This window comes from Girardinichthys multiradiatus, chromosome 24 (assembly GCF_021462225.1).
Source record: "Girardinichthys multiradiatus isolate DD_20200921_A chromosome 24, DD_fGirMul_XY1, whole genome shotgun sequence".
Classification (NCBI taxonomy): Eukaryota; Metazoa; Chordata; class Actinopteri; order Cyprinodontiformes; family Goodeidae; genus Girardinichthys; species Girardinichthys multiradiatus.
The window spans coordinates 14,964,556-14,988,324 of NC_061816.1; positions in this window are offsets into that span (position 1 = coordinate 14,964,556).

Sequence of the window (23,769 nt, forward strand, 5' to 3'; positions counted from 1 at the left end):
TACTTTGGCACAGAACAGATTTATGTAAATATTTATCCTAATTTCATTGTATTTTTATCCAGGTAGTACAGTTGCAAGAAAAAAAGGAATCATGCTTTTGAATGTAGTTTGTCTTTGTTCACTTTAATCCCCAGGGATTACTCACGGTAAACTGTAAAGGTCAAATTTCACTTACAGCCTTATTCTCTAATCCAAATGTAAACCTCCATGCAGAAACGTTGGCACGGAATACACAAACTAAACTCTAAGAGTCAGCTCAAGAGCACGTAGGCCACTATATTTTTCTCTTCAGAAATGATTGTTTGTCTCTAATTTACAATTTATTCAGTTTGTTTGAACAGCAGACAAAATGCAATAACAAAATTCATGCTTACAAAACACATGAACAGAAAAGGAATATTTGCTAAATTGTAATTAACACAAATTTCAGAGAACATCAGAAGTATATCACGACCAGGTTTGATATTCTCTGCGGTCCAGTGAGCTCCAATAAAGATGAGCCTACAGCAACAAAGTTTGCAGTATTTTAGATAGAGCAGGAATATTATTTAAACACTTTTACAGAATTTTACTTCAAACAACAGTAATCGAATGTCAGACTTTAGAGCCATAGTTTAACAATGAATTATATATTTATATTCACATCTAGGCATCTAGATGCCGTGAAGACAATTTACTGAACTATTATGCACAGGTTATCCTTCAGGTTTACAAAGAATGGTCTAGAAAATGGAAAAATACACTAAACTTGATTGAAAAGCAACTGTAGCTGAAATAACCTCTCACTATTGTTAAAGTATACATAATACTATCCCTGAGTGCACAATGGACCTTGAAGCAAATGGGCAACAGTAGCAGAAGAATAGGTCAGCTAAGAATAGTAAACTAAGGCAAAAATTTACACAAGATCATAAAACTGGACATAACAGACTAGAAGTATATAAAAAAACCGGATTATAAAAAAAAAAATAAGTAGGCTTCTTGATTCAGTAGTTTGCAGAGCCACAAGAAGCAGTCGTAATATAAAACAGTTTGATGTCTGATTTTTGTCTCCTAGATCTTTCAATGCCCAAGCACAACAATTTAATTAAGTTCAGGTCTAAACTCTGAGTTCACTACATTTACTATGTGGTAGATTTGTTGCCTTGTTTAGGGTCATTGTCCTATTGATGATCCAGTTGAGTCTGTGTTTTACATTGGACTCTAGAACACTTAGGTATACAAAAAGGTTCATGGGCTGACTCAGTGAATGCAAGGCGTCCAATCCCTGTGGCTGTGAAACAAGCTCAAAAAAATAAGCCTCCACCAACATGCTTGACAACTGGTATGTGGAGTTTGAGCTAATTTGCTGTGTTTGTTTTCACAAAACAAGGTGTCTTCTATTCCAGACATCTTTTGCAAATCTGAAAACCTACGTTGTGCTGCTATGTACTCATTCAATCTTTTTTCTTACTGTACTGTTGTGAACTTATAATACTAATATTCAACCTGATTTTATAAGGCACTTGGGGGTTTATTTTGCAATGTTTCTGAGTACTCTATCGTTAGGGTTAATTTGGTTGCATTTGCACTCCTGGGAATATTTGCAGCAGTCTAATGTGTTTTCCCAGAAAGCCAGGAACACTGCAATTAAAACAAAATGATCCAGGACCTTTTAAACTGTGTAAGGGAAATATAATAGTCACCCTGTCACACTGTACACTTCACAACTTGTTGCTGCAACAGAATCACATCAGAAACCTTTCTGATGTGGTTCCATCAGAGAGTCCAACAAAGAATGGGGGAAACAAATCACAAAAAACATTATGGCCAGCAATCACATTGTGATTTCAACTGTTATTTTTTGGTTGCAAATGACAGACTTCATTTTTTTTTTGGAAATCGCTTTATAACTCTTCTGAGATTGATGTGCAGCATTTATGTGGTCATTGCTGATGTCTTTCCATCTAGTTATAGTGGTAAGAAACACCTGTATTTCCCAGACCAGTAAATTGCAAAAACACCAGCTGTTAGATCAGTGTTTACTTAACCAGATGCTTTTGAGAAGCAGCAAGGTAATGCTTTTTCAAAACACTATTTTCATTTATGTCTTCATCTTTGTTTTATGAAATAATGACAGTGAAATATTGGTGTTTTTTAATATACTTGACATTATTATTGAATAATTATGAATCTCTGGCTATTTGAAGTATTGCATATGTGTCACGACGGACAGATTTCACACCAGATGGTGATATCTCATAAACCAAAGCTTTAAAGTCCAACAAGTAGACTCACAGTTATTCTGGCATGGACTAAAGGCTTTAGAGTTAAGAAGCTGCAGTCCTGTTTAAGGTCATAAAGTATCTTGAATGTGGCTGAACACATTAAGGCAGGGATATGACTTTAGAGTATTAATACTGCTTTTCTGCATTTCAGTGCAGTCTATAGCATCTGCTTCTTTTGCATTCTTGTGCATTTGTAATGTAGACGCTCTTCCTTCCATCCTAGCTATCAAAAGTTACAGTTCAACTTCCCATCTTCAGTGTTGCAACCAAATTTTAATATGCTCATGTAGTTAAAACACTCCTGCTGTGTTTGTGATGATCAGTGGTCCTGTGAAGCACTGGTTTAATGATGCAAGTCTTTATTTTAGGTTGCACATCTCTGTCTGTGCAGTAGTGTGAGTGCCCCAACAAACTATAAGGCCTTATTTATTTTAGCACTCTAGTTTCTTTGGGTTTTAATTGTTCTGATTCAGTTTTGGTTTTATAATTGTTCTGACTCCTCAAATCAACTCCAGTTTGTAGCATTTGGTGTATGAAATTACTTTTGGTTGTTCCAGAACTAAATTTTTGTAACATACTTGTTATGTTACAATAATTTAATAAGTTACATACATGTTATAATTTAATCATGTTGCTATAGTCAATTTCTGTTTCTTGTTTCTTAGCTGTGTTCACATTGAATCTGCGTCCTGTTTAAAAATAAATTAAGAATTTTTCGAATATGAATGTAGTCACAATAGAATAAACTTGGCCTCTAATTCTTGATTTTAATGACTTTATAGTGAAACCTAACATTGGACGTGACCGCAATAACAAATAATTAGGTCAAAGAAATAACTCCATCTATGCAAAGTATTTACAGCTTTTACTTTCTAAGCACTTGTTGTACACTTTATTTTATGAATAATGCGATCTGATTGACATGATTGTCATACAGTCAAGTTAAGAAATTCATTGCTGGCTCACTAGGTACATTCTGAAAAAAATGCTCCAGGGTTTCACAGGGCAAAGGGCAATGGTTGAAATTCAGAACATTCAGCAACTGTGTGTTTTAACGAGACTAGGAGTGAGATCTGATGTGAGAATGTTTATGTTAGTCAGAGACTTGAGACTTTTTTTGGACTTGGAGCCAAAGATTCAAGACTTGTCTTGGAAAAAAAATACTTATGACCATTTTCTTTAAGATTTTTGTGTATATGGACTTAAAAATAATCTGAAAGTCCTTAATAAGGCTTAGTAGACCATCCAGCCTCATAGTCTGTGTTTTTCTTTTGTTGTGATCCTGCATTGACTAAACTTTAAAAAATTGTTTTCGTCTTCACTGTGCTGGTGAAGGACATGGTCAATCCAAAAATGTAAAAAACAAATAACTATACAAGAGCTGAAGTCCAGTTGTTTGTTGTAATAATTTTTTTTGGATGGATTAGACTGTGTTGACCTGAAGTCAGTCACTGCAGGCACCTTTTTTGGAACCAGTGTCATTTTCTGGGATAGTTTCTCTCCCCTTGCCTTTCCACTACAGAAACCAGGCCCAAAACAGACCACATTGGGCAAATGTCTACCTGAAAAATAGTCCTTTTAGGGAGGTAGAACTTTCTGGATGGACCCTGAACTAAAAGTGGGGCTTTGTAAGTATTCATTTTGATCACATTATTCTGAGATGAGTTATTCATCTCATAATACTGAGACTACTAAGCACAAAACTGCATGCTTAAACTGGTCAGTCTTGTAAATCAACAAATGTTTGTTTGACACGAGGCACAAAACCCACATAGCAGACCGACCTGGCTCAGATCTGGCATCAAGCTGGCACATCCGGCAAATATCTGGCATGGCAAATGGGACGTCAACGAGACGTGGGCCAGGTCTGGCAATGATGGCACGGTTCACATGAGACACGCCACACGCGGGCCAGTGATGGCTTAGCTTGCTGTGGACCTGATCTATCCATGCCAAATACAGGCCAGTTGTGGAAGTAGTTATGTCACCCCTGTTACAGCATGTTACATATATCAACACATAATTTTCTAATAAAGGTGTCAGAAATATAAAAAGAAAACATGTATGTTGTGTTATGTGTATGTAACATTTTTTTTATTATACATACATTATACTTTCTATACTCAAGACATTTTTTTATCTTGTACTCAGTAATTTAAAATATAAGTGTCACAGATCAGTGCTGCAAGCTATCTGAGGTGGAGCCGCTAGAGAAGCGGTGTGCGCTCCGGCTGCAAGAGCAGGGGCTTAACACAAAACCTGAAGGTTCGGGGGCTTTGTATCAGTGACTTTAAAATAGTGCCCAAGTAAAAATAGCTGTATTATTGGAAATGACTTTTAGATTAAAGAAACATATTTATGTTTCAATAATATGTTGTTTAGTACCTAAAGAGGCCACAAGCACCACTGGACTGTCACAAAACTTTCTGAGCTAAATATGTGGAAAATAATGAATAATATGAGCATAAGCAGGAAATATCCTCCAATCATTTAAAAAATAAAGTTGTCAGTTTTTACTCTTACTTCACATGATTCTGCTCAGCAGGTAAGTAAAATGATCTAATTGAATGAGATGTTTCCATTTAAAATCTGAAAAAAAAACTATCTCCATTATCTTATTTTATTGCAGTATTTGCATTTTGTTGCATGACATAAATATTTGATCACCTAACAACCAGTAAGAATCCTGGCTCTCACAGGCCTGTTAGTTCTTCTTTAAGAAGCCCTCCTGTTCTCCACTCATTACCTGTATTAACGGCACCTTCAACTTGTTATCTGTATAAAAGACACCTGTCCACACACTCACTCAAACATACTCCAACCTCTCCACAATGGCCAAGACCAGAGAGTTGTGTAAGGATATCAGGGATACAATAGTAGACCTGCAGAAGGCTGGGATGGGCTACAGGAAAATAGCCAAGCAGCCTGGTGAGAAGACAACAAATGTTGGCCCAATTATAAGAAATTGGAAGAAGTTTAACATGACGGTCAACCTTCCTCAGTCTGGGGCTCCATGCAGTATCTCACCTCGTGGGACATCCATGATCATGAGGAAGGTTAGGGATCATCCCTGAACTACACTGCACAACCTAGACAATGACCTGAAGAGAGCTGAAACCACAGTCTCAAAGAAGACTGTAACACACTATGCCCCCATGGATTAAAATCCTGCAGCGCACGCAAGGTCCCTCTGCTCAATCCAGCACATGTCCAGGCCCGAGTTTGCCAATGACCATCTGGATAATCCAGAGGAGGAATGGGAGAAGGTCATGTGGTCTGATGAGACAAAAATACTGCTTTTTGTTCTAAGCTCCACTCGCCGTGTTTGGAGGAAGAAAGAGGATGAGTACAACCCCAAGAACATCACCATACCATGAAGCACATTACACAATATAAAAATTGTCTGGGCCAAAGATGGCAGATAAAGATTAGCCATAATCCTAGCAAAAGCCTAAGTAGGAGACACGGGTATAAATAATTACATTTACCGAGGCATACCTTGGAAAAATTATACAGAAAATGTGAAATATACGAGACATACAGGGGCTGTGCTTACTAATCTGATCAAGTGAAGTGCAGGTTACTTTTTTGTTTGCACCCTAATAATGCTACTTTAAAGATTCCCCTCTTCACACCCTTGAGGACAAAGGCCTTGCCTCATACGCATATATCCATGTCAACCAGAGCAGATGAAGCAACAGTCAAAACCAATATTTATGAAAGGCAAAAGAGGTAGATTTTTGCCCCTTGGTTTCGTACTTGTCTGATTTTTGCTGGAATGAGCTTGCCAAGAAAAGTTCTGAATTCTTGTAGGCATCACAGTAGGGGAAATGTGTGTTTTTTGTTTGTTTTAGAATAGAGGCATGTATTCTGTTTGTAATTAAATGCATTTTGGGCTCCAAAGGGTGCCTTTGACTCTCATTGACCCAAACAACAGCAGTGTGTGTCTGGTGACACAACCAGCCCTTAACGGAACTTCAAAGCATTAATGTTGAATGATCCTTGAAGTGTCTGCAACATCAGCCCTTGCAGCAGGACAATTCCTGAGGGATCACTCGAGTCACTGCAGCAGATAGACTACTGATTAAGCCAAAGCCCTCTTTCCGCTTTTGTTTGTTGAGGAACAGGTCCTACACAGATACACTGACCCAAACAGATTAATGGTGTTAAATATGACAAAGCAGCCTTAAACATTGATCGATCACAAGGACACCCAAGTGGGGGTTCTTGGAGATGTATGGTGTACATGAACAGAAAGCTTAATGCAAACCAATCCAACCTAAATCACTCTGATCATTGACTAAGACTTTCTAGAGGTTTGAAAGACTATAGGGTTAGGGATCGGGGTATTTAATAGTCTCTAAAAATTATTAAAGATATAACAATTATTTAGTAGATGTAATTTTGTGCCTGCATTGTATATTGCATAGACTGGCCTATTTGTTTTACAAAAAAAAAGTACAGCAATTTTCCCTTTCAAAACTTTAGTTGAAAGGGTAAAAGCATGATGCGTCAAATCCGTCTTCTCAAAATAGCTTGAGTAAAATCCAGTAATTTCAAGGCACACTGAGTTCTATAACATCAAAAATAACCTGTATGTTTAATAAGAATTGAGACAGCTATTTTATTACACCACTGAGCTGCCAGCAGGTTAATGAATGGTAGTGTTTAATATTTGTAGCGTAAGTTATGTCACAATATTAATAAAGAGTTAATGCGTACGGGCTGCTCTGTTAGGCTCTTTGTCCTCATCTCTGCTGTCTATTCCGGTCATCAAATCACAGCTAACGCTGTTGCAAACTTCCTTGTTTCCAGCTCAGAAAATTTAGCTGCAGCACCAAAATGTTTTCAGCATTGAAAGCTTTGATGCACCTGCCTAAAGGGCATTTTCCTTCCATGTTTAAAAATATTTGTTACTTAAACTAATAACACCATTGGATGAGATTTAGTATGTAACTATGTAATGATCCAACTCAACTTCTGTTCTGCTGTTGGAATGGATATTATCATTATATGAAATTCATGAAGTCTACTTCAAATTATAACATTACTCGTCATTACCTGTTGTAGAGCACTTTAAGAGTCATCCACAACAGGAACAGTGTACAATAAATATGCTAAGGTTTTTCCTTGTTTTCGCATTGCATTCCCATTGAAACAGTCTCCAAAAACAATATTTAAGTAGATGACAAATTATCGTTTTCAAACGGATTCCAGAGTGAAATAATCCTAAAAACCCATGATACATTATCGCTACACCTCAAATCTAGCTCGGACCACCTCCTTGACATTTTGTTTTCTATCTTACAAGACTTTTTTCATGTTTTAGTTAGCCTTTCTTCCTTTTTTAAGCCTCCATTATGATGACTGGATCATTATTTGTGCTGTGTAATTGGACCTGTTTAATTTACAAGTTAACGATAAATAGATCTTTAATGTCGTACCCAGTAGTTAGACCTGGGTTAGACCTGGGTTTCCAGGGCTTCCGCCCCGGATGTTTTCTGAATAGCCCCGGATTTCTTGATAGAAGAAATTTAGAAGTATTAAAAAGATGCAGCCACAAAATGGTATTGGACTTCACATTTTTATTAAAAAACTATCACATTTTCTCAATTGTGTTCTATATAATCACCTCCAGATCAACCTAACCTGACAATGAGTTAAAAGGAGAAGACAAAAAATTGTTATTTGCGCACTCGCAGCACCACGAATGCGCAATTACGTGCACAGCCAGAGACGGACTCCATTCAGCAAAAGTCCAGAACAGCAGTTTACTCCAGGTCGACCTCCCTCCTTCATTACCTGAAAAGTTACACTGAGCGCCTCAAACAGGGCTCATTTCAGAGCAACCGAAGAGTGGGAGCCTGGTGCATGTGTGTGTTCAGGAACAGGTGGACGCCGAGCAGTAAAACCCAGACGAAGATGGTGGTAAAACCTGAATGCTGACTCGGAATGGGCTAATTGTAAGTTACAGCTAATCACTGATTCACCAGCAAGACATGAGGTGGAGGTTCACTCTAATGAGCATCATCAGGGTCATGATGAGGAACTTTCACCTGAGCTACAGGTGAAGTTAAATTATCTCTGTGATAGAAAACAGCAGCAACCTTCTCTGTGAGCTTTTAGCGGGATTTGCATCAAAATGTGAAAATATCTGGTCCTTTACTTCAGTCAAAATAAAAGCATTTAATTCTAACGTAGCTGAAAACATTAAAAGGTCCTTCCGATCAACACATTGATCTCATGGCTGCAGCCAGTCTTATAGTCTAGTTCTACATGTAGACAGAAAAAAGTGTTGCTAAATAAATAAGGAAAATATCTCCTGGTGCCAGTAAGACGTAGTAGAAAGTACAAAAGTAAACTAGTTAACTATTTTATTTTTCTGAATTACACATGTAATATTATATAAACTAAACTAATTAAACAAGGATACAGTTTTAGTGAAGGTGAGACATACAGGGGTTGGACAATGAAACTGAAACACCTGGTTTTAGACCACAATAATTTATTAGTATGGTGTACGGCTTCCTTTTGCGGCCAATACAGCGACAATTCGTCTTGGGAATGACATATACAAGTCCTGCACAGTGGTCAGAGGGATTTTAAGCCATTCTTCTTGCAGGATAGTGGCCAGGTCACTACGTGATACTGGTGGAGGAAAACGTTTCCTGACTCGCTCCTCCAAAACCCCCCAAAGTGGCTCAATAATATTTAGATCTGGTGACTGTGCACTTCACTTTCATGTTCATCAAACCAATCTTTTACCAGTCTTGCTGTGTGTATTGGTCCATTGTCATCCTGATACACGGCACCGCCTTCAGGATACAATGTTTGAACCATTGGATGCACATGGTCCTCAAGAATGGTTCGGTAGTCCTTGGCAGTGATGCGCCCATCTAGCACAAGTATTGGGCCAAGGGAATGCCATGATATGGCAGCCCAAACCATCACTGATCCACCCCCATGCTTCACTCTGGGCATGCAACAGTCTGGGTGGTACGCTTCTTTGGGGCTTCTCCACACCGTAACTCTCCCGGATGTTGGGAAAACAGTAAAGGTGGACTCATCATAGAACAATACATGTTTCACATTGTCCACAGCCCAAGATTTGCGCTCCTTGCACCATTGAAACCGACGTTTGGCATTGGCATGAGAGACCAAAGGTTTGGCTATAGCAGCCTGGCCGTGTATATTCACCCTGTGGAGCTCCCGACGGACAGTTCTGGTGGAAACAGGAGAGTTGAGGTGCACATTTAATTCTGCCGTGATTTGGGCAGCCGTGGTTTTATGTTTTTTGGATACAATCCGGGTTAGCACCCGAACATCCCTTTCAGACAGCTTCCTCTTGCGTCCACAGTTAATCTTGTTGGATGTGGTTCGTCCTTCTTGGTGGTATGCTGACATTACCCTGGATACCGTGGCTCTTGATACATCACAAAGACTTGCTGTCTTGGTCACAGATGCACCAGCAAGACGTGCACCAACAATTTGTCCTCTTTTGAACTCTGGTATGTCACCCATAATGTTGTGTGCATTTCAATATTTTGAGCAAAACTGTGCTCTTGCCCTGTTAATTGAACCTTCACACTCTGCTCTTACTGGTGCAATGTGCAATCAATGAAGACTGGCTACCAGGCTGGTCCAATTTAGCCATGAAACCTCCCACACTAAAATGACAGGTGTTTCAGTTTCATTGTCCAACCCCTGTACATACCATATATATACAGTTATTAATAACTGTAATATTAGTAATGATATGGTCCAGGATGAGGCTCTATGCTATATTTTAAACACCACAACTTAACACCATTTCCTCTCGAAGTGTTTAATAGTAAGGACTGCACTAATGTCTCACATGCTCAGTGCAGAACAGAAGACTGTGGTGTAAAATGTTTCATTTATTATTTTTGGCAGGCCACATTTCTTCAGAAGTGGAATGAAGGACTGAAAAGATGGCGATAAAAGATAACAGGTTCATAAAAGAAGGAACAATTTTAATTAAATGTTTTGAAAGCTCTTGGCATGATAAAATAAATGTGTTTTAGGATTTTACCATTTGACTAAGATTTAGGAAAATCAACTTTATACCACTTTCCTTTTTTGAAATATAAGAATAAAGACAATGGAGCCTCAGGAGTGGAACACTTCGACGAGAATGTAAAGTTTAAAAAAGGTAATTTATGTAGATGACATAAGAAGCACATTTATCTGGCCCATAGTAAACATCTCTGACTTTAACTCCAAACTGAAGAAGAAAAACATTTGTCAGCGAAAAATTCAGATTAAGTTATTTTCTAAATACCTCAAAATGTGTCATTATTTGCTTCAGCAAAATGGTTTTTCATCAGGCCTAAACTCTGTTTCTCCTTATCCTTCATTCAGCTTCTAACAAAAATAAAAAGTAAAATTATTGCAAACCTTTTTGGTTTGATTCACAATAATTCACATTCAGTCTAAAACCAGCTGAGACAGAGACCTGGTGCAATATGTGCTATGTTATTTTAACCTTAAATTACTTACTATCTCATAAGTACACAGGGATTTATTAGTAAAATAAGCACCCAATCCACACATAAAGGTTCAGGAGATCATTAGTGAACATTTGTCAGAAGGCTGCATCTGGGCTTGCTCTGCCGCTGTACGCTTTGTAGTTCTCCAACATGAATACATTACTTGTTTTTTTCTCCTCTCTCTCTTTCTGTCTCAGATTCTACTTCTCTCATTCATTCATTATGATGTACACATTCATCTAACTGCGGATGTTTGCTCCTCCAGTGTACATCTCCCATCATCTTCAGTGTGGCTGCATATCTCTGCCCATGGACCCAATCCAGGTGTTATAGATGGAATCTCTCTAGACGCAAACACAAACTCAACCATTCAGCCACACACAGAGCAAGGCCTCGGTGACTAATGCTAGCTGATCCTTAGTGACCAATAAAAATAGCCCCGAGACTGACAGGTTGCTCTGCAGCTCAGATTTATTGAGTGGGGTCTCCCACCTTCCCTTCTCTTCCCTCACTCTAATTACTTTCCACCCCCCTACTTGTTTTTCCTCTATCTTGTGTCTGAGTTTGCCCTCACTGTTCCTCTCTTTCTTTTAAATTCTTTTTCGACTTTATCCTCATGAAGCAAAGGGGAAAAAAAGACTGCAGTCATTTACAATCCCCCGATGTCTGAGTGATGGGTTTCTATTCATACAATTAGTTGAGACATCAGGGGAGGGGAATTGGGTGGGCAAGGGCTCTACTACAGGAAGAAGAAAAATATTGAGAGACAGATATAAATGGTTGATAAAGTAATCTTTGGGGAACTGCAAAGACCAAGGTAATGGATACTGCAGATCCGAGACACGTAAGGATTAAGCACTAGAAAACAAAATATTACTTCTTCTGCACTGGTGTATTTTAGAGTATGTGCATGATTGTGCACGCGCAGCAGAGCATTGCCCTGATATAATATACACACTGATGACAAAATTTGGCTTGTAATGAAACTGAAAAAGTAAATCCAGAGTTATTTTTGGTGTGCATCCACTTTTTCCCTATTTTCCACAACCACAGTTTATTATGTTGTGAAATATACCCTTGCCAAATGGCAAGGAATAACTCAGTTGGTTGGGGCCACAGGTGCTCCTTTCATCTGCAAGCAGAAGTATAGATGTGAAAGGTTAAACAGTTCTTTTCATGGTGAGACCTCCTGGTTCTATTTTTCAAAAGGTGTCCCTGCGTAACAAATTCCTTGTCAGATGAGACTATGGAGCCTCAGCTTGGAATTGACCAAACAAATAATTTTGCTCAAAACAATTGCTCCTGCTATTGTTTAGAAAATATGAGTGACAATTAAAAGGACAAACCATTCCTAGTCGAGTTCAGTTTTCTGAACCTAGCGCTGTCACTCTTCAGCAGATTTAGGCTCTGTTCTAGGATGAACAAAACTTTTTATTTTCTTTTTTCTATTTGCATATTTCTTTACATATTTTTTATATTAAACAAGACAATAAATATAATTATTGTGACCTAAAAGGTCTAAAAGTTGTAAAAATTATGATATATGACCACATTTTGCTGCATATATACATTATTGAAGCTGAACCAGCAAACAAGTGTGTCTAAACCTACTGCCAACAATATACAGTTCAACAAATTTTTCGATGTTTCTAACACAATGCCTAATGGTATAAGCTTTGGCTTAGCCTGACTCCCTGAGCCCAAAACCTTACTCTCCTCCATACTAAACAGGATAACACTGGATTTAGATGGATGTAAAATACGCAGGCTATTTTTTATCTAGGAATGCTATTTGATCATTCTGCAATGTACTCCTTTTGGATTTTCCTCCATTTTACTGGTTGTTGTCTGGACATGTTAAGTATTTGTAAAACCTATTATATTATTTTATTTTTATTTTTTATAAAAACAGAATAAATCATAAAATAAATATTAACCCTGTATCTTCAAAAATAGCTCTTCAGATTTCTATGTTCTGCTATTTTTAGGGCTTTTAGTAGATGTCAGGCTTAAACCCTGACCTGGCAGAATACTGTCAGAGGCAGGCTGATGCTGACAATTGATTGTGAATTCAGGTAAACAGCTCAACCTACCAGCTGTTCTTGTATTATTTAAACGTTTATCTTTTAGGCCTCTCCAAGGCTTCCCCAAAACTGTACAAGGATAAATCCCTCCAATGTTTCATGTCATGTTTTTTCAGCTTGGTTAAAAAGCTAACTAGAGCTAAAATAGAGCAAAAAAATTATTTTTAGCTTTCACCAATAGGCTAAATGTTTTACAGACACTAACAGTATTTTGAAAAATCTGTAATGCAGAAAATGTAGAAGAGTGTAGAATATTTCAGTTGAGTTTTAACTTCCACTTAAGCATTTGTCATCCTAAGTCCAAAACAAGGAATTGGAGATAGTCATTTTTGTGTTCTTACATTCACTGATTGATTGATTGATTTATTAAAGTGTCATGTACTTTTTGGCACAAATAGGCTTATAAGACACAATGCATCTTCTTGTATAAAAAACAAAAGGAGCACCAATTTGACCAACAGACAAAAATCACACCCAAGACATTTACCAAAACTAAATTAAAAGACAGACGTATATTATGAGGGATACAAAACCCTCTGTCTCAGTTGCCATTATTTTCGATAAAGTGTACTAAAACAAGTCTTTTCATCAAATAGTCCCCTTAATATATCAGCTTAAGACAACCACAAAATATCTGGATTTTTCAGTTGCATTTTCTTAAATGAAATATTTCTCAAATCAAAATATAAAGGACAATGAAATATAAAATGAAATTCATCCTCCACAACATTGAGTTTACAGAATACACACAATTGCTGGTCTTTAGAAACCCCTTTGAATCTCCCCACTTCAACCGCCAGAGTATCAGTTCTTAACTGCGCACACAACGACCTTTGTCTTTTCTTCTTTAACCTTACAAATAATTCTGTTTGAAACACATGTGTGTTCCCATAACCTTGACTTCAACACTGCAAATTTACTCTCAAAATAACAAATGAATATCTAACCACCCTGACACTCTCCCTTCCCCCCCCCTTTTTTTTTGCTGACAGGACACTTGTAACCTGTAACTCTGAGTTACATTAACGCTCAGCTTGGACTCCTGCTTTACTTGCACTGCCATACTTGCACAATGATCACCTGCACTGTTGTATTGCTCTTGCATCTTATACTGCTCTATACTTACTCTCACTCACTTAAAACTGTGCACATATATTTATATTATATTGTAGATATGTTTATACTGTTTAATTTGTATTGTATTGCACCGACTACGCCAAAACAAATTCCTTGTATGTCCAAAAACGTACTTGGCAATAAAGCTTTTCTGATTCTGATTCTGAATTCTTGAAAAACCTTTTTTTCTTAACATGACCCTGAAATTTAATTTGCAGATTCCTTGCTACAGTTTGCAATAGTCATTAGCAATGCCTCAAAATATGTTGTTACTAGCTGATTAAACCAGCTGAGATTACTTTGAAAAATCTTTGTGAATTACTACTATATAAAATTGCTTTGAAATGTAACTGAAAATAATCTGTTATCTCAAAATCACAAAGCACATTTTGCCATGCTGCTTACAAAAAACATTGCTAGTCCAATCAAGATCACAGTCAAATTAGGTTGCAAGAATGGGTGGTTGCAGTGTTTCACTGTGTTCAGCATCCCTAGTGTTGTGAAAGGTTAACTTCACAAGTAATTCTAAATTCAGTTTACAAAGATTAAATTATAGCCATTATAGCAAGATAGAATCTTGTATAATATTAGTAATTGATGTGATATGTCAATTGCCATATAATTATTTAATTATCTTGTATTCATTGGCTGCTTCCTGACATATTAATTGCATTTTCTCTCTAGGTTTTTTGTGTGGTCGCATAAACTTGACTTCAACACTGCAAATTTCCCCTCAAAATAATAAATGAATATCTAATATAGTCAATATATTTACTGACTTCAGTTTAAACCTACTCTAAGTCCTAGCTTTGTTTGTTCCCAACCTCAACTGACAATACCTGCAGTAATGCAATTTTAGGACAATGCAGTTATTCTGGCTATAGTTACTTGTACAATGGATAGGATGTACGCACAACAGGGCATGCATACACAAAACATTGGAAGCGTTTTTTTTTTTTATTGGTAAGAAATGGGGGTAAATATGTTGATCCCAATTTTGTAAAGCTTTAACATTTGTATTATTTTCTATCTATATTTAGATTTTTATTGTTTAAACAAATTTTTAAAATACATATTTACAATTGCTCAGATTTAGATGGTCTTATGAAAGTAATGTACAACACACAGGACCTTTCAGATGTTTGTAACACTATGTCCAAATACATTGTGTACCTCTGAGGTACAAACAAGCTTTCAAGTTTGTCCTTGTGTCATGGATTTAATGGCCATATAATCCATCTAGTCGCTAAATCTGTTAAAGCACTTTTAAAGAGCTGGAAGGACTGAATTGAATCGAAGGCTTCCTCTTTCATTAAGGTGACATAAACGCCAAAGGATATAGATGACTTTTAACTAGAACATGGCACCTATCAGCTCTATGCTGTTTGTCTCAGTGTGAAATTGCAGGCATTAGCCCATATAGGAACAGTTTAAGCACAATAAATGTACAGTGTCATTTCCACAGAGCTGTGTGAAGGTTTTTTGCAGTTTTTTTCCTCCTTCCTTTCCAGGGTTTGACCGGCAGGTGCAGGGTCTACAACTGCGGCTCGTTAAGGCTCATCAGGAGGAACTCAAAGAGGAGCTGGTTCCCTGACAGAGATGGCAGATTGTTTTGCTCACGAGTGGTATTCAGGCTCCCATCTCTTTGTTTTCCTTGCTCCTAGAAGCTCTAACACTAACCTCTTTTATCTTCCCTGGCAGAAACCAGATCCCTTTGTTAATGTCTGAGTCCTGGACTCCAGTAATCCGCTTCCTGGTTCCTAGCATCTGTGTGAAGAACATGTTCTTGGATCCCTCTCCTCCTCTCTGCTGCTGCTCAGTCACCTCTGGTAACTGCTATTAGAAGCCTTACCTCTGCCTCTGCTCCAGTCACCTGCTTGTCTACCCTCCATTGAGTCATTGCTCACCATCTCCCACCTGCAAGGAAATAAGGACAAAACATAACATGACCACCATACATCAAACTCCTGTCAACATTAGGACCTATGGATAGACTTATCTTCACCATGAATATCAGCTATCTTTGCCTCAGTAAGTCCTGCTCAATTAATATCAACCTATTACTTATCATCTCCATAACTTTATCTAATGACTTACCTCTTCTCCTTGTTCCAACCTTGAACCCGGTCCAGAAACCTGCAGAATATCATTTGTGTTTGCATTATACTATAAATCCTTTTCTGAACTTTCAGTGCTGTGTCAGTAATTGCAGCATGGTTTATATTCTAAACCATGACACCATGAGTACTAATACAAATATTTTGATCCAAAACAGATACTTTAATATGGTGGATTGTAGATGATATATACAACAGACAGGCTGTTAGCGTTCCTGTAGCTGGAGGGCATCAATTAGCTCAGTGTCAAGCAGTGAGACTGTGACCTCTTTCTCTGTCTGCTTGCTCTGATCTTAGGCAAGTTTTGAACTACAGTATCCTGGCAAAAAGGCAGTCTGTTATTTTGTGTGCATGAGAGAAATAAACTGTAGTTTATGATTTATGATAACCCAAAAAATCTGATGTTCTAGCACCATTTAATATTTTTTGTATTTGCACTGCATACATTTACATCTACATACATGTATAAACCAACAAATCAGATTTGATTTGTCATTCAATTTTCATCCCACACAAACTAACAAAACATGCTTTACATCTGGTAATAGCAAACCTAAAGAAGACAGTATCAAATTAAGTGAGCTAAACATTTTTGAAAGGAACATAAAATAATTAATGAGGAACAGAAATGTTACATACGCAACATGTTCCTAACACATGGAAAGATGGTGTTGTTGTACCTAAATCCAATTTTTATTTTAGACCTGTAGCTTTAATCTAAGTTTTATTAAAAATAATAAAAATTTTAATCAGATGTGAGATTTTAAAGTAGACTGAGAATCTTTTAGATCCTATGCAGTTTGCATACAAGTCGCACAGAGGAGTGGAGGATGCAACTCTCACTCTGCTGAACCTACTTTTTAAACAATTAGATTTTTTTGGGACACATGCCAATACAATACAATTGAACTGCTCATTTTAATTTGAAGGCTCCACAAACACTTTGATTTAAGTAATAATTTGCTGGGATGGATTTTGGATTTTTCTTTACAAACAGGACAGAGTGTGAGAGTTAACTGTGTCTCAGATTTTAAATACACTTCAACTGGGTCACCTCAAGACTGTGTGCTATCACCTCTACTTTTATTCTGTATATAAACATGTCAGAGCAGATATAACAATAGATTTATTATAACGTATGCTGATGATTGTGTTGTAGATTCTGATTATAAATATTTATCAAAAATTATAATAAAAAAATCATAATTCAGAATAAATAAATTCTAACCATAAAGCATTTTTTTACGAATAGAGATCAGAGATACTGTGGTCGTGTCATTATTGGGCTCACAGCACTTAATAATTACAATTAGCTCATTTCCATTAGATGTCAGTGTGTTATCAACTGTTTTACCGAATAGTGTGGAACACTAACCTTACATAGACAGATAATCACTCTTATACAAAATAAACAACCGCTGTCTCTTTATCCATGTGAAAATTTATTAAAGAAAATAATTCTATAAAAGGGGTACATTAATATAAGGATGTGTGCTGAGGGTAGATGGTGATCAAACCAGCAGTTTATGGACTGAGTGGAAATGGATCAAAGCCACTTGGAATATCGAAAAAACACAAATAGTCGGAGGCAAAGAGTTTCCACATAGGCAGCACCTTTGGGACCGGCTTAGCTCTTTATCTGCTAACAGAGCTACTCCAGCATGCAGTCATAAAACCCCAAGGCAGGAAATCAGTGAAACACAAAAGGCCATAAACTGTGAAACAATGGAAACACGATGCTCAGTTCACAGCCTCAGTCTGTTTTAAAGTCCACTTTAACTCCAAACTGGGTCAGCGCTTAGTTGATCAAAACATGGTACACACGCACCGGTATTCAAAGTTTGCTGATCGCAGCCATGCTTCGCATTCCAACAATATTCAAAAGCAATCACAGTTCAGAATAAACATTTCAAAATTGCATGCAACAAGTTAATACCTTGGATTAACTAATGGTGATCCTAGGTCACCTTAAGTACATGCCTCACCCTGCCCAGACTAGAGACCAAAAATAGAAAACAAAACGAGTTTACTTGGTGGCCTCTGGAAAAGGGGTGCTGGTGAGTGGGCCTCCTTCAAGGAAGGGGTGAAGTTATAGGCAGCAAGTGCCGCATGTCCGCAAACACTCTAAACGGTCACCTTCTCCTCTTTCGTCCAAACTGGGGAAAATATGATGCACTGTTGCAGTTCACTGAAACACAAGGACGAAACTTGTCTCCTTGGGGAACCCTCTGTGGGTTTTCACCTTCATCGGGGTATGATGGTCTTTGATCGGGATGTGGATCTTCTTTTCTTCTTATATTAGACAGATTTCCAGCTTTTTAAGGTCTTCCGGGAATGGCCGGTGTGGAGGAAAATTAGACCCACCTGCAAGCTTTTATTACTCCAGATATCACCTCGGACCATAGTCTTAGCACACTACAGCTGGAAATGGCAAGGGCAGAGCATTTTGCAAGCCCTTATAAAGCTCACCTCCAGTGATGTCAGAGTCACGACGCCTGTTGAGCTGTGATGCATGCTGGGAGGTGTAGTAGTAGTTAGTTTCCGGTCAAAATGGGCAAAGACCCAACACTGTTGTTGTTGGTCTGCTCCAAAAAATCAAAACCAGCTGTGGTCTGGTGATGGTGTGAAGAGAATTATCTTCATCTTAATACAGATAAGACTAAAGGCATGATTATTGCTTTTAGTAGTAAACCTCACAAGTATAAAGTCACTTTTATCAAAGACCAGGCTATTAAGAGTATGTATTTTCACAAATAGATGGGGACTCTTTTGAAAGACAAATTGAATATTGAAGCCAACTGAGGCAGTGTGCAAAAAGTCACATCAGCACCTCTTCTGCCTGATGAAACTCTGTCATTTTAATAATGACCAAACCAAAATTACCCTTTTTTTAATCATGCTTTCATAAAATTAGTTTTATCCTTTTCCTTGGTGTCATTGTTTGGTCTTACAACTTTGAAAAACAGGAGCCCCTTTAGCAAGTTGACTTTCATCTCTTCACAGTGTTGTGGAATTTTCTTACCAAAGTGGGTAGAAGTTGACTCATAACAAGAGAAAATCCAGACTTTGTCTTTATAAGTTTTATTCAAAGGCATTCAGCATTTGAAGACCCTGACACTGAGGTTAGTCAGTGAAACAGAGCCCCGATCAAAAGTTACACACAGTATTTATACCAAATGCTTGCTTACTGCAAGAATTTCCATTACAACTCCTTTCTTCTGATTACAAGATAATCACAACTAAAGGAAAATTCTTCAAAACCATCACCCCTCTCAGCTAACAGATAATCCAAAGCCATTCTATTTGCAAACTCATCGTTCTAATAGCTTAGGCTGATTGAATCATAAGTTGTGACCGTAGGTGGTAAATGAGCTAGATAAAATACTCCAGACCAATTAGCAGGCAGATACAGATATGATCTGCTTCCACACATCCAACCCATGTTCTGAGGACATGAGTACCCATCTCATAAAGGAAAAGTAACAAAAACCCTGGTTAATTTACCTGCCTGGCCATACAACTAACCTCCATCCGGTAAGGCTATAAGATTAAGAGTTAACACAAAGGGATCTGGAGCCAAAGATTCTGAAATAGTGTAAGGAGTAGTTCTGATAGGAAATTTATGTCTGTTGATTAAAGCACATAAAACAGATATAATAGCTTCGCAACCTACTGTCTTCCCAAGGAAATAAGGTCTACTTTCCTCCTGTGTAATACAAATATCTGGACCTTTAATCGGATTTCTAATACCCCGAATTCTATAAAGAGTTCCCGTAGACGCGCACGTTAAATTAATCTCACTAGAAAATCTACTAACATTTCTGCTTTCCCTTACAGTATAATTCCTCACCCAAGGAAAAATGACCTCCACCAACCTGTTACCTGGAAAGAAAGTAGCTAGAGTATAAGCAGTATCAATAGGAACAGGTACTAAAAATGGTTGATCATTAATAACACGTGGAATCAAACAACAAACAGCAACTGTCGTTTCTTATCTTCCTCACAGTTTGATGCATCTGTTGCCACCAAACATTATCAGCATGATCATGGTAGTCAGAGAAGTGATGAATCTCTCTTCGAATCCGCTGATGAGTATTATTAGCATAATTCCTCAGATTAGCCATACATTATCTTTGCTGCACCTTTTCCCAAATGAACACAAAAGTTATAAAAATACTTGCATTACCAATCATTAGCATCAGAACAGACCATCTTCCATATAGCTGCATCGTGACCTTGAAGTGGAATGTCCTTTCTTCTGGTACTGAAAGCAAACAGTTTTTTTTCAAAGAAAACAAATTATAAACACAACTTAAAAAAAAAAAACTAAAATCCTGCTGCCTTTCCTGAGTGGCTTCAAGCTGTGCTGTTACCAGTCTGGTACAGGTGGGCGGTCGTAGGAAGCTCTTCTAGAAATATATTTAGAAACAGGAACTCTAACCTGCTGGAAGTTAGGCTTCCATAGTCCAACTAAACAGTGGAAATGAACACATTCAAATTTGTAATAATACCATAATGATAGATATCAAGCAATAAACATGAAAGTTAGATAAAAGCATCCGAGATTTCCTCCTCAGAGTCAGTTTCGCTGTCAAAGTGGGAGAAAAGAATTTGGCTGACCCTCACTGTCCAGGCAAAGGAGCCTAGTAGCCTCCAAATGTTAAGAAATTAAGGAGAATAAGCATCATGGCGCATTTTTGACTGTCTCTCTGTTGCAGACGTCGCCAGTCCATCATCCAGAGAAAGGTTATGTGCAAATGTGTAGAGGTCTTCCCTGTATGTTTTCCTAATGTGTCTCTCACTGTGGTGTGTGTGCAGTGAGGCAAATGACCTTATGATTTCTAACTTTCAGGCAATGCGATGGCCTTAAGTAGATTCTGAAATAACGTTGCACTGCCCAAGAGATTATTGTGAACAGTGTTCTTCAACCACCTCTTCAATCACTCGCCAGTGATCAGCTTACAGTTCTTTGTCTTGTGGTGGTCCGCTGTCCTCACACCTTTCAGGCCGTAGATGATCCAGTTGGAAGATGACTTGTGTACTGGAAGCCAAATGAAGCTGGAGGAGCTAGAGCTTTCCTGCAGCTTTCCTGGGTGACTAGTAGGATCTGATATGGGCCATTCCAGCACCTGGACTTCCTGTGTTTTCTCCTAAATTCTCTGAGCAGAATCCAGTTGCCAGGAATAAAGGACTGGAGGGTGGAAGTGGCTGTTTCTGGTAATGCAGCCTTCACCATCTGTGAAACTTGAGAAAACACAGTGGACAGGTTTTGACAGTAAAACAACATCCTATCTTCACACAAAGATGTGGAAGAAAATGATCTTGGCAATATACCCATGTCCAAATTAGGAGACCTGCCACACAGCACTTCAAAAGGACTGAGATTTGCCTGTGTCCTTTGTCTCAATCTCATATAAGTGAGAACAATAGGCAGAGCCTTCACAATGCTTGGCTAATTTTAATTTCAAAGTCCCATTCTCAAACCTAAGTGCTTAACTACATGAACTTCATCAAAACATCCAACAAAATCAAAAGAATTGATCTTCTGACTCCACCTGGTATTCTAGCAGTGACCATCAGCTAAATATTCTGAATATCAAAAATGTGACATGATGTTTGAGGAAGGTCTGATTACAGGTCAATATTTCATAGTTTCAGAATACCCAAAAAGAATTTCAAAAATGGTCTAATCTGTGGAGATGTAAAATTTCACAAAAGAATCAACACCATAATTTCAGAGAGGTTTTCAGAATGTGGTCTTAGGGAGCTATGCACCATTTATATAAACAAAGTACAACGTTTCTCTCGCATTGTCACTAAGTCCTCACTGGAGGTCTGAGCTACCCTTTTCCCATGAGTGGTACAACTTTTGGAACCCCATGTTACTTTATTCTGACATTCCCCTCTTCTGGCGCAGGGTCCAACCCATGTGACAATCCAGCAAAAAGTTTAAAAACGTCTAGTAACCAGGATCACATTACATAGAACCAAAGAAATGAATTCTGACATAACTACGTGTTACTATGAATTTAACTAAAGCAACAAAGAAAATCCAGATGTTTTTAACTGTAATTCAGTTCCATTAACAACTAAACACAAACTTTAGTTATTCAGTTAATCAATGTCTCACTTAGAAATTAGTCACATATTATCCTGATTTGTCTTGTAAGAAGATGAGTATTAGATTAATGGACATCTAATGTAATTCAGATGCATAATCCCTACAAATTCGAATCTAATACATAATTCCCACCAAGTATAAAGTCATGACTCGGATTCTTTATCAAAAATATTTTCCTTACTTTTGCATATCTTGAATTGTCAGCTAGCTTAATGGTACCAGGGAAACTTCCAATCTAATAAATCACCAATGATTCTGTATGCAAAACTAATTCTTCAAACTAGTTTAAACTATTTCACTAACCTTTTAATAGTAAAACACATAAATCTAAAAGTCATGCTACATAAAAAAAAACATGTTACTAAGGCAACAATCACTACAAGCATTTTGATTCTATTGTCTCTTAAACAATGTTAAAACTCAGGAAGGGAGGTGCTGAGCGTTTCCATGACAGCAAAGGTGTGAACCAACCTGGTAGGTGGGCGGAGTAAGGCAGAACTAACCTCTGATTGGCAGCCTATGGGCGGACCCACAGTTTCTTCATTCCAACCCATCTTAGTGAACCTTAAACTACAAAACTGTTAACATGCACCTACCTCAGAAACAAGCTGCTTCTTAACTCTCCTGAAAACTCAAAGTTTAATCAATCTGGGATTTAGAAACATTATTCTAAACATGGATTATTGTTTCATGCAACATATAAACAAACATTCATTCCAACAAAACAAAGACAAAACATCAAAGACAAACAAATGGCCAAATTTGAAGCTTCGAGAATTCAAAGATATTTTTAACAATCTCTTTTCAGAATATGTTTTCTCAGCCATATCTTTTAATGCTATAATTGATCAATTTTGTTATGACAATCTTCAGGATCCTTTTTTAAAAATGAGTTTACATAGTCCAAAAAGATCTCAAAGTATTTAGAAGCACAGCAACAGTTTTCTCTTAAATGAATCCAAATTCACTGATGCTGAAACCTTTTGCTAATTCTTTGTACTGTATCTCTGTAATAATAACTACAATCCTGAGAGTTATTGTTATAATTCTCTTTTTGTTTGGCTCAATTTGATTGCAGCTGTATTCCAGAATTTCAGGTTAAATGCAAAGAAGTATTTCTGCTGAATAAAACCAACCTTTTGGATGACTAATTATCAGCGGTGTCTCATTAGATGCCTTTATTTATTAAAACAATATTTAAAGAAATATTATTAAGGAAGTGGTCAAATATTCAAGGACATATTTTGGAAAAGAGCCAAATCTTTCTGGAGAAATGGGGCTTAAATATTCCCTAGCAGGCATGCACATGTTCTTAGCTTGTTAGCAGTGAAAGCTAACAAACGAAGCTGATAACCAGAATCAAACACACACCTTTTAAAATACCGTCAATAGAAGGGTTAAAATGCATAAGCGCGGATGGCGCGTTATGGCCGATCTTCTGTGTTTAAAATCACCCTTTGAATAAAGTTTGTCTTAACTTTAAAAACCCACAAATACAGAACACAACCTGATCACGTGTGCTGCAGATAGCCTGCTAGCACCAAGATAGCTGAG